This window comes from Oryctolagus cuniculus, chromosome 9 (assembly GCF_051225735.1).
Source record: "Oryctolagus cuniculus isolate XC-2025 breed Fujian yellow rabbit chromosome 9, ASM5122573v1, whole genome shotgun sequence".
Taxonomy (NCBI): domain Eukaryota; kingdom Metazoa; phylum Chordata; class Mammalia; order Lagomorpha; family Leporidae; genus Oryctolagus; species Oryctolagus cuniculus.
In genome coordinates, this window is record NC_142875.1 from 109,183,803 (window position 1) to 109,196,920 (window position 13,118).

The 13,118-nt window shown below is 41.2% G+C and overlaps 1 pseudogene; it reads left to right on the top strand.

Moving 5' to 3' along the window:
- Positions 1-4,824: 4,824 nt before the first annotated feature.
- On the top strand, positions 4,825-5,205 carry LOC138843714 (ubiquitin-conjugating enzyme E2 A pseudogene; annotated as a pseudogene).
- The last annotated feature ends 7,913 nt before the right edge of the window (positions 5,206-13,118 follow it).

Consider the following 13,118-nt stretch of genomic DNA (forward strand, 5'->3'; position numbering starts at 1 on the left):
GCATGGAAAGCCAAGACACTGTGGCAAAAATGACCTGAATGAAAGATCTGGGTGAACAAGATCCCAGCAGAAAGAACGAGCCATCAAAGAAGGAGGCCCCTTTCTCTGAAGGGAGGAAGGAACCTCCACTGTGATACGGCCTTCACTAAACAATTTCAGAGTTGGTGAACTCAAGAGGCTTCCATAGCCTTGACAGCCCATGGCAAGAGCCTCGTGTGATTACTGACATCATAAATAAGAGTGTCAACTGTAAAATCAACAACGGAAGTCACTGTGCACCTACTCCCCATGTAGGATCTCTGTTCTTAATGTATTTTATTATGAGAATTACCAGTAAAACTACTAGTCTTTGAACAGTACTCTATATCTTGTGCAGTTTTGTGGATGCAGTCCGTTGAAATCTTTGCTTAGTATATACTAAGTTGATCTTCTGTATATAAAGATGATTGAAAAGGAATCTTCAAAACAAAAAACAAAAACAAAAACAAAAACAAAAACAAAAAAAACAAAAGGACCGGCACCGCGGCTCAATAGGCTAATCCTCCGCCTAGTGGCACCAGCACACCAGGTTCTAATCCCGGTCGGGGTGCCGGATTCTGTCCCGGTTGCCCCTCTTCCCGGCCAGCTCTCTGCTGTGGCCCGGGAGTGCAGTGGAGGATGGCCCAAGTGCTTGCGCCCTGCACCACAGGGGAGACCAGGAGAAGCACCTGGCTCCTGCTTTCGGATAGGCGCTGTGCGCCGGCCGCAGCATGCCAGCCACGGCGGCCATTGGAGGGTGAACCAACAGCAAAGGAAGACCTTTCTCTCTGTCTCTCTCTCTCTCTCACTGTCCACTCTGCCTGTCAAAAAAAAAAGAAAGAAAGAAAGAAAGAAAGAAAAGGAATCTTGATGAAGAGTGGGATGGGAGAGGGAGTGGGAGATGGGATGGCTGTGGGTGGGAGGGAGGTTATGAGGGGAAAAGCCACAACAATGCAAAAGTTGCACTGTGCAAATTTACATTTATTAAATAAAAATAAATAAAATTTAGGCCCTAAAGGCACTCGGATCTGGCTGAAAAGCCCATGAGAGTATTTCAGGCATGGAAAGCCAAGACACTCTGGCAAAAAGATCTCTGTGAGTGAGATCCCAGTGGAAAGAACAGGTCTTCAAAGAGGGAGGTGCCTTTCTCTGAAGGGAGGAGAGAACCTCCACTTTGACTATGACCGTGTCTAAACAAGATAAGAGTGGAGAACTCAAGGGGCTTCCATAGCCTTGGAAACTCATAACTGGTGCATAGGGAGATTACTGATGCCATAAACAGGAGTGTCAATTTGTAAAGTCAACAACAGGAGTCACTGTGCACTTACTCCTCATGTAGGATCTCTGTCCTTAACGTGCTGTACACTGAGGCTTAATGCTATAACGAGTACTCAAAGAGTATATTTCACTTTGTGTTTCTATGGGGGTGCAAACGATTGAAATCTTTACTTAAAGTACACTAAACTGATCTTCTGTAAAAAAAAAAAAAAAAAAAAAGAAAGAAATTATCAATTCCCAACTTGACTCTCACTGGGATTAAACATGACAATAGGTCTGATCTGATTTCATCATCATTTAAAAAAAATCATCTATTATTTTTCACTTTATGTTTCTGTGTGGGAGCAAACTGTTGAAATACTTACTTAAGGTATACTAAGCTGATCTTCTGTATATTAAGATAATCGAAAATGAATCTTGATGTGAATGGAAGGGGAGAGGGAGTGGGAAAGGGGAGGATTGTGGGTGGGAGGGACGGTATCGGGGGGGAAGCCATTGTAATACATGAGTCATACTTTGGAAATTTATATTCATTAAATAAAAGATAAAAAAAATAGTGTGCTACTTAGGAATAGTTAACCTTTTCAATTAACTCTCAGTCTTTTAAAATAAGTGAAAAAAGTCCTATTTGTATCTCCCTAGCACTTTCCCATCTTTCTTTTCAATAAAAGGGAAGGATACATTAGACTTGACACTGTGGCAAGCAACAAAATCTAGCTAGAATCTACTAGCATTGCTTTGTTTTCATGGTTACTTTCTAGTGATGGCCAACGTCATCAGTTTTCTATGTGTGGTAATGGCAGTCACAATTTTTTAAAAAAATGCATTTAAGCTTTAAAAAAAGAAAATTCTTCTATAATTTTCTTGAATCTATTTAGATTTTGTTATATATTTTTCCTCTTTCTCATTGTGAAACAACCAATCCTTCTGTTAGAATGAAAATTAATTTTTTCTTAATGAAACATACACATCATGACTTTACTTAGCAAAAACATACCTTAAGTTTTTCATTTACAGAACTGGTTCCATGGCTACTTCTACTTTTCAGAACTAGATATTAATTAGAATAATTAATTCTTAGGAAATTTAACTGTTAGAAGCATGGGATGTTTTGTACAATCTCTTTAATTTGACACAGGACATGTTGTTGCTATAGAAAAGTCTTGCATTCTTCTGTAATTAAGAAGCCAAAAGTGCAGATGTCCTAAACAGCACTCTGGCCTCAGAATCAGCTCTTAAGGCATTCGGATCTGGCTAAAAAGCCCATGAGAGTATTTCAGGCATAGAAAGCCAAGATACTCTGGAAAAAAAAAAAAAATGGCCTAATGAAAGATCTCTGTGAGTGAGATCCCAGCGGAAAGAACGGGCCTTCAAAGAAGGAGGTACCTTTTTCTGAAGGGAGGAGAGAACTTGCACTTTGACTATGGCCCTGTCTAAGTAAGATCGGAGTTGGCGAACTCAAGAGGCTTCCATAGCCTTGGCAGCTCATGACAAGAGCCTCGGATGATTACTGATGCCATAAACAAGAGTGTCAATTGTTAAATCAACAACATGAGTCAATGTGCACTTACTCACCATGTAGGATCTCGGTCCTTAATGTGTTGTACTATGTGAATTATCGATATAACTAGTACTCAAACAGAACTTTATACTTTGTGTTTCTGTGTGGGTGCAAAGTGTTGAAATCTTTACTTAGTATACACTAAGTTGATGTTCTGTATATAAGGATAATTGAAAATGAATCTTGAAGTGGATGGGATGGGAGATGGGATGGCTGCAGGTGGGAGGGAGGTTATGGGGGGAAAAAGCCACTATAATCCAAAAGTTGTACTTTGGAAATTTATATTTATATATAAAAGTTAAAAAAAGAAGTCAAAAGTGGACAAATGTGAGTTTAGTAGCCATTTTTGTATGAATTTATATATTGCTATTATTATATATTATATTACCTAGATATTGGTTAAATATGGGTTATTTAACAAATTAGCAAAACTCAAAAGGTACAGATCTAAGAGAGGCTGCAAACATTTTAGCAGATGATATATACAAGATAATGATGACTGGAAAGTTCATTTTAAACTTTCTTCCTTCTTCAACATTATTCAACTATTTATACTTCATTTTGCTTGAATTACTCATGAACACTTCATGATATTACAGTGAACAGCCCTCTGAAGTTATTTCCTTGTTAAATATTTCTCCAGCAAGTACATGTTAGGCAGTCATCATCATAGTGAGACTTTTGAAAATGCTAAAGACAGGGGAGACAAAAAGAGTTTGAATTTAAAAAATTGGGGAAATTAGGTGTGATTCATTAATTGTGTAAAATATAATACTATGAGATGGTCATAATAGGGGATATGAGGTGAGGTGTACATAGAAACTCTGTATTACCATCTCGCATATTTTGCTTTATACATTTAAAACTATTCTGAAGTAAAGTTATTCAAAATACAACCCTTGTTTTGTTTGAGAATCAAATTCTGTTTGAAGAGATCTCCCTTACTATCACCTCTGTGAGAACAAGAACGTAATATTTTATAATTCTGGAAAGACATCTTTCATGTGGAATTTCTATCTCTTTTTTTCCATTCACACATTTGTTCTTTTTTTTTTTTTATCTTTTTTTTTTTTTATCTTTTTTTTTTTTTTTTTTTTTTTTTTTTTTTTGACAGGCAGAGTGGACAGTGAGAGAGAGAGACAGAGAGAAAGGTCTTCCTTTGCCGTTGGTTCACCCTCCAATGGCCGCCGCGGCCAGCGCGATGCGGCCGGCGCACCGCGCTGATCCGATGGCAGGAGCCAGGAGCCAGGTGCTTTTCCTGGTCTCCCATGGGGTGCAGGGCCCAAGCACCTGGGCCATCCTCCACTGCACTCCCGGGCCACAGCAGAGAGCTGGCCTGGAAGAGGGGCAACCGGGACAGAATCCGGCGCCCCGACCGGGACTAGAACCCGGTATGCCGGCGCCGCTAGGCGGAGGATTAGCCTAGTGAACCGCGGCGCCGGCCCACACATTTGTTCTTATGTGGAACTCATCATTCTAAAACTTAGAATTCATTAGGGCTGTGAAATGCCAGGAAGAATAAAAATAGTCTGCTAATATCATACTTAAAATCAAAAACTCGGTAGTTAAATCTTCTTTCATTAAACCAAAAACATTGAGTGACTTAAATTTACCCAAAATTTACCCAAGTCATATGAACCTGAAAAGGCTTTGGATCAATTTTAAACATCCTGGAGAGACTATTTAATTCACATAAGTAATCTTCAATCCCACCGAATATGACTCTTATAAATTAATTTTATCAATACCACCCATAGTTGAATGATATCTCACCTAAATAGCATACATTTGAATATCTATAGAAAGAAGTAAATCTTAGAGTTTTCATTTAGTAGGTTAGAAATCTGTGTATATCAGGGAAGGGGGCCCACAGCCGGCAGCCAGCGCCAGTGGCTGATGCTGGGGGCTCCTGTCTGTCTCTCTGAAGGTTGCAGGAGGATCCTCCAGCTGCAGTCTGCGGGGCTCCGTCTGAGAACAACATAATGGTTTGGAATGAGGTCATTTTGGGGCCTGAGGGGACCCCATTTGAGGATGGAACATTCAAACTTACAATAGAATTCACTGAAGAATACCCAAACAAGCCACCCACAGTTAGATTTGTCTCTAAGATGTTTCATCCAAATGTCTATGCACATGGTAGTATATGTCTAGACATACTTCAGAACCGCTGGAGTCCGACCTACGATGTATCTTCCATTTTAACATCCATACAGTCTCTATTGGATGAACCAAATCCCAATAGTCCAGCAAACAGCCAGGCTGCTCAGCTGTACCAGGAGAACAAGCGGGAATATGAAAAACGTGTTTCTGCCATAGTAGAACAGAGCTGGTGGGATTGTTGACCCCAGAGGGAGCAAAAGAAAGTAACCACAACAAAAAAAATATATTGATGTATTTGTCACCTTCTTATTCCTCGTTGTCATTAATTTACTTTATTAAAGCAAAAAGCTGCTGTGCTGTTTCCATCTTCCCTTGCTGAACTGTTCCTAGCCCTCCTCCCCTCTCCTTGAACACCAGGCAACACCCTCTGTGACATCAAATGTACTGTACTTGGGTTACTTGCAACAATTACTAATGCTTAATTCCTTTTCTGTTGTATCTCATTTCCAGTCTTTGGCAATTATTTGTTACTGTACTTTGCAGTAAGGTTTTTAGATGAATTGTTAACAAGTGGTTTCTTATGCATAGCTTTATGATGAAGATACTACTCTAAACAAAGTGATGGCTGAGCTGTTTCATCCTGGCTGGTCCTTCACTTGTATTGGGTTTAAAAGTGTTTAGACTGTGGCCTAGAGAGCAAGGAAATAAGCCATCCAAACATTTGTTTTGAAAAAAAAAAAAAAAAAAAACATTAGTTTTGAAAGGGGAATGGAGGCCAAAAATTCCGATACAATCTTATGAATTATAAGATGATGTTTCCTGGTAGGGAGAATGCTGAAGGATGCAGCCAAAGTACTACAGCCATTGTAGTACCTGACACATCCTCTCCTTGCAAGACAGTGGTTAGCTACATCCATGCTAAGTTTCAGAACACCGGTTTTCTAGGGTTTTGCTTTTAAAGAGGTGTGGGAGCAGAGGAATGGAAACCCATCAATTTTGGAGCTAGGGAAAAGTTGGAGATCCTTTAGTCTTTCTAAAGGAGTGCAGTTGCCCTAGATAAACTTACAATCCTCCATCTTTTTGTTGTTTAGTTTGACATAATTCAAAGAAGGAAGCATATCTGTGGCAAAGTATTTTCCACTCAAATTCTGAGTTACTGTTGCATGATTTAGTTTCTTCCTCCTTTTCAACGTGATGACAAACTTAAAGCCAATGTCAGCAATCTTTGTTTCAATATTTACACTTTTAGATATAGTACCTTTAAGTAGCAGTGTGCGACAAGGCTTGTAAATCTTTTGTCTGATGTTCCATTGTTATCTTTTATGCATTTATTGCTTTTCTAAATCTAACTTTGCACAAGTAACCCATGTAAAATGTACACTGTTCAAAACTTGTACATAAAAATAACCTTAAGAAATATGTGTATATCAATTAAAAATACATTCCATTTTTCTGAAATGTTCATACTTCCCCTTTTATTTACTAATACAATCTACAGGTGCCAGTTTTGGTTAGGTGGCATCTTCCTCACCATGGCCACAAAATTCTAACTTCCTTTTGCTAAATTTATCCCTTTGTTTAGAAAAGGAAAGTTTCCAGGACTGACTGGCGTTGCAACATTGCAGGTTAAGTCACCATCTGCAATGCCAGCATCCCATATGGCAACAGCTCATGTATCAGGTGCTCCACTTCCGACCCAGCTCCCTGCTAATGTGCCTGGAGAAAGCAGCAAGAAGATGGCCCAGGTACTTCAGCTCCTGCAACCAATTTAGGAAACCCAGAGAAAGCTCCTGGTTCCTCATTTCAGCCTGGCCTAGCCCTGGCCATTGCAGCCATTTGGGAAGTAAACCAGCAGATAGAAGAGATGGAAGTCTGTTTCTCTCTCTCTCTCTCTCTCTCTCTCTCTCCCTCCCTCCCTCCCTACCTCTGTCCCCCTCCCCCCCCCTTTGTAACTCTGCCTTTAAAAATAAATAAATAGGGGCCAGTGTTGGGGGACGGTGTTGTGCGACAACACAGCCGATGTGGGTGCTGCTTAGAGACCTAATTGCACCACTTCCCTTCCAGCTCCACTTTCCATCCAGCTCCCAATGTGCTAATGTGCCTGGGAAAGCAGCAGAAGATAGTCCACAGCTTCAGCCTGGCCCGGTCCTCCTCTCCCCACCCTCCTCTCCCTTTCACATTAATAAAAAATAAATCTTTAAAATAAATAAATAAATCTTAAAATGCAAGGAAAGAAGGAACAAAGAAAGGGAGGGAGGGAAGGAAGGAAGGAAGGATGAAGGGGGGCGTAGAGAAATAAGAGTTTCTGCAATCAAAGAATTCCAGACTCCTTGGATTTTTATGAACTCATTGTTAACCTTTCTTCCTGGAACTTTTCTGACAAGTCCCTTTACTGGACTTAGTTCATTTTCTGTTATAACACTTGATTCAAAAAACAGCCTGACTTCTGGACCTAGGAAGAACTGAAAGTGCTCAAACAAATTGGGGACCCCAGCACAAGTTAGGGGAATCATGTCTGACACAGACTTATCAGGGATGATCCCCAAAGAAGAGCATGAAGTAGTGAGCAGAGAGAGCTTTGCATGGGAACTGCCCACGCCCATTTGCTGGGTGTTCCTAGTGTTCAGAAGATTCTCCTACAGATCCTGTTCTTTCCGCTGGTGTGTGTGTGTGTGTGTGTGTGTGTGTGTGTTCAAGAATAAACTAAGAGAGATTAAAATTTTAAAGAAATTATGTGGGCATCCAGTGATTCATGATTGGCATACCACTAGGCCACAAGCAGTCTATCCAATATGCTAAGGAATAAAACCAAGTCTTGTCAAAGCTTATAAGTCAAGAATACTGACACTGTCATTCCATTTAAACAGCTCACTAGACCCTGGGGTCACCAAAGACTTCAATCACTGGACATTGCCCAGTCTTCTCTTACCTTGCTTCTCAGCAGTGATGACAGTGTTTCCAATCTGCCCCAAGTGCGATATTCTATTCCTCTTGTTACACGATACTGTACATTATTTGTTTACATTGTAATTATATTCTCGCTACACTCATTATTTCTTTCATTTGTTAAATTAGTAAAAGTTTGATTTATTTATTTATTAGAAAGGCAGCCATGGTTGGGTCAAGAGTCAGTAACTTCATCTGGATTTGCCAAGTAGGCAGCAAGGCTGCAAAACCTTGAGCCATCACCCACCCCCTCCTAGGCCAAGCACTAGCAGGAAGCTGGACCAGAAGTAGAGCTGGAACTTGAACCCCAGCACTCCAATATGGCACGTAGGGATCCTAAGTGGCACCCTAACCACTGTAACACAATATCCATCCCATTTGTTAAATAAGAAATTTAGTAAGTGCCTTGTCTATGCCAGGAATCTTACTGCAAATTAAAAATTCAGGTGTGAATACAAAACCACAGTCCCCACCTTCAGGGAGCCAATGGCTCCACCATTGTGAATGGAGTTCTTGAGTTTATAAAAGGCTTTGGTGGCCGGCGCCGTGGCTCAATAGGCTAATCCTCCACCTTGCGGCGCCGGCACACCGGGTTCTAGTCCCGGTTGGGGCGCCGGATTCTGTCCCCGTTGCCCCTCTTCCAGGCCAGCTCTCTGCTATGGCCAGGGAGTGCAGTGGAGGATGGCCCAGGTGCTTGGGCCCTGCACCCCATGGGAGACCAGGAAAAGCACCTGGCTCCTGGCTCCTGCCATCGGATCAGCGCGGTGCGCCGGCTGCAGCGGCGGCCATTGGAGGGTGAACCAACGGCAAAGGAAGACCTTTCTCTCTCTGTCTCTCTCTCTCACTGTCCACTCTGCCTGTCAAAAATAAAAAATAGAAAAAAAAAAAAAAGGCTTTGGTAAGATGCCTGGCCCTTCCATCTCTTCCTCAATGTGAGTGAGTTCAGCATTTCCCCTACTCAGCCCTACAATTCCCTAAATGATGATGCCAGAAAAGTTGAGAAACATTCTCTCACCAGACTCTGAGTCAGCCAGTAGCTTGATCTCTGATTCTTTAGGCCCTAGAAAAGTGAGAAAAAAATTTCTAACACTAAAAAAATTACTGGAGTGGCCAGCATGTTCGTATAGCAGGTTAAGCTGCCATTTGCAACTGTCAGAATTCCATACTGCAATGCCAGTTCGAGTCCCACCACAGCTTCTCTGCTTCCAATCTAGCTCCCTACTAATGAGCCTATAAAGGCAACACATGATGGCCCAAATACCTGGGCCACTGACATCCACAGACATTGATGGAATTCCAGGTTCCTGGCTTCAGTCTGACTCAAGCCTAACTGCGGAAGATGTTTGAGAGAGTGAATCAGCAGATATATTTCTCTTTCTCTCTCTCTCTCTCTCTATCTCTATCTCTGTCACTGTTACTCTGCATTTCAAATAACTAAATTTTTCAAAAATTACTAGAGCTAAAGTGTGTGATTTTTTCAGCCTTAACTGATAAAAAAAATTGATACCATGAAACGTGATGTTCTTGAAATAAAAAGCTAGAATGTAGAAGCAGCTTGGAACTTGGACAAGGATGGAGGTTGGAAGAGTTTGGAAGTAAAGGCTAAAAAGTCAAACTGTCATTCAAGAGCACAAGCAGGGATTCTCATGAGGACTCAGAAAAAGAACAAATCTGCAGTTGTAGCTTCAGCGGACTTGAAGATCACTTCAGGGCCTGGAGAAGTGTGTCCGTAAGCAGAGGAACAGGAAAGGCCATTCTGATGCAGTCTCAGGGGGAAAGAATGAGGGACATGTTATTGGAAGCTTGAGTAAAGGCCTTCTTTGTTACAAAGCTGCTTCTTAGCTAAATTTGGTTGAATTGTGCTCCTGTGCTAAGTTTTCACGGAGAGTAGAAGTTAAGAGTGATTGACTAGGCTGTCTAGTGGTTGAAACATCTCAGCAAAGCAGTGGAAAAGCAGCATGGCTTATCTTGACTTCTTATAGTAAAATGGAAGGAGAGACAAATCGCAGAATTTATCATGAAAAGAGAAGCAGAAATTAAAGATGTGGGAAATTCTCAACCCTGTCAGGTATAAGGAATGAAAAAGCTGTTTAGGAGAAAGTACCTACCACAGGGCCACGGGAATGTTTGATTAGGAGATCAGTCTCTATAGAAGAAAGCCAGATGCTATCCATCACAATGGCAGGATAACCACTAATGTAGGCAGCCTATGGACAAGTCAAGGCCAATCTCAGCTTGTGGAATTCCTGGGATAAGAAAGTCACGCACTCCCATGTTGAAGGAGCATGTGGATCAAGAACATTCTGTTAAAATTATCTGTGTTACAGGAGGCCCAATAAGCTGCTTGCATATGTTGTTATTTTTTGTGCTTCTTTGAGCTGAGCTGGTTATGTATAAATATCGCTGAGGCACAGGAATAAATGAGCCTTGATCAGCCCTTTGTCTCAGCTCCATTCTCTGCACCCTTGTCCCTCTTTTCATTCCCACTCCCTCCTTCAGGTTCTGTTCGATTGGTGCAGCAGGCCCGCACACACTAACACAGTTTGGAGATATTCAAAGCTGCTTCTCACACCCCAGAAACAGAGAGTTACTTTTCCCTGTTCTCTCCCTCAAAGCAGTTTCCCTGCTACACTGGATAACTTTCCTGCCTCTATCACATCCCTTAGCAGTTCTCTTCACAACAGCCAGAATGATCTTTAAAAAGTAGAAATTAAATCACACATTTTCTCACTTAACATCCCATAGGGTGTCCCCACTGCATTTGTGGCAGACCCAAACTGCATGCCACAGCTCCCTCAAGAGCCACTTGTGTCCTCCTTTCTTGAAGAGTGCTCAGGTCTATGAACCAGCTGGGAAGCTGTTCAAGTGCTCTAGGAAAGACAGTCATACTCTGAATCTCATCCTTGCAGTAGAGATTATGCTAGTGGTCATATCCGGGATACACTTCAAGTTGAAGTCAATTGGATTTGCCAAGGAGCAGTGGTTTCGGGGAGGGAGCAGTGAAAAGTGACTTCAATCTCTGAACAAGTGGGTGGAAGAATTGTCACTAACTGAGAAAAGATGAAAAGTTTTGATGGGTTAAAGCACAACTTCCTCAAACTCCTACGTTCAACCCTAGACATGCAGCAACTCAAAATATGACTTCCTTAGGAAACAGGGCCTGTATCGAGGAGATTGATTTAAAATGAGGCTCTTAAGGAGAACATGAAGCAAACTACATGGTTCATTATAGGTAAAGGTCATTTGAACACACAGACACTGGGGATAAACATGTGCAGCAGAATCCTCACAGGAGGACAGAGTAAGAAGGCAACCATCTGGAAAGCGAGGAGAAAGACTTCATCAGAAACTGCACCTCCTGATGACTTCATCTTAAAACTTCTGCTAGCCTCCAGAGGTTCTGAAATAAATTCCTATTGTTCAAGTTGCCCAGTCTAACATGATTTATTATGACAATCAGATCAAGAATACAAAGGAATCCAGCCATTCCACCCCAGGGAATGTATCCAAAGGAAAAGAAATCAGCGTATGAAAGAGTGATCTGTACCCCCATGTTTACTGCAACTCAATTCACAACAGCTAAGATATGGAATCAATCCAGATGTCCATCAACTGATGACTGGATAAAGAAATTATGGTATATATACCACATATATGAAATACTACACAATGGTAAAAAAATAAATGAAACCCTGTCGTTTGCAACAAAATGGAGCAAGTTATACTTCCATTATACTTAGTGAAATAAGGTAGTACAAAAAAGACAAATACCATATGTTCTCACTGATCTCCGAGAACTAATAGAGTACCTAAAAAGTAATCTGTAGGAGTGAAATTGACACTCTGAGATGTGATGATTGTTTATAGCCCTTGTCTCTACTGTTAAGGAGCAGTTTTGTTTTCTTCATACTATTTGTTGAACTCTTTACTTAGTGTAGGGTTAATCTTACGAGTATAAAGTTAACTGAAAATAGATCTTGGTAAAAAAAAAAAATAAGAATGGGAATAGGAGAGGGAGGAGGATGAAGGATAGATGAGGGCAGGAAGGAGGGTTGGGTGGGAAGAATCACTAGGTTACTAAATTTATATATATGAAATTCATGTAGCTTGTATACCTTAAAATTTTTTTAAACTTAATCAGAAAAAAAAGAACACAAGGGAAAACAGAATTTAGGATAGGGAATTCAAGGAATTTATCCAGGACATGTCATGTTAAAAACACACAATCATAAGGAAGTACATATTTTGAGGACTTAAGTCACCGAAAGATGCTTAGGCCACCGGCTACAGTACTGCTCATTGCCTTAACCCCACCCATCCTACATGATATTCTAACCTTTTGGTTCTTCCGTACTCTCTGTTTTGGTTGTGTCTGGTGAAGTTCTTAGCTAGTATTCATTCTTTAATGACACATTAATCTCTGTGTTTTACTTCTAGCATTGGAGCAGGTTAGGAAAAGGAGCTGAGCTGAGTGATATTTGGAAGAAGCACCTGTTCTGTTCCAGGGACCAATAAGCTAAGGTCAAGGTTGCCATCTACCATGGCTGCTACGTGTGCAGCCAACCCATCAAGTGTGAGCAGGTCTGCCTGGCTCTCCACTCTGCTCCATGCTCTGACCTTCCTTTCCTCTTGAAGGTTGACCATCAACCACCTCATCAAATAAACTCATCCCCAGTTTCCCTGCTTAATGTGTTTGCAGACAACAGTGACAGTCATCACAATACAGAGAGGAAGCTAACAGGCTAATGAAATTTCCCTCTGCCTTTTGTAAAGCCAAGAAGTCCAGATTAAACTGTTCCATTTCCTACAGAGTTAGAGAACAATTTCCAACTGCTAATAGATTGCTCCTTCAAATACAACCATAATTATGTCAGGGAACATACCTGTACGTTGTTCCCTTACAAGGACAAAGTCGTCTGCCTCAAACTCCATTTTATTAGAAAGCCTTCCTATTATATTATCTGCTCCCCTTCTGAATGAGCCATAAAGACATATATGTACATAGCACCGAACCCATACATCCTCACTGGGTCAACAGGACATTCATACTGGTTAAAGGTGGTCCAATCAACCACATTCATCAAAGGATTTCCAGACATATGGCCCTCCCTGCCATACCTCCTACCTACCTGTCATGGATCTGCACAAACCCAGAACAATAAGAAAAGACCTACACTGGGTCCAAAATGATAAATGGCAGCAGCTGACAATGACA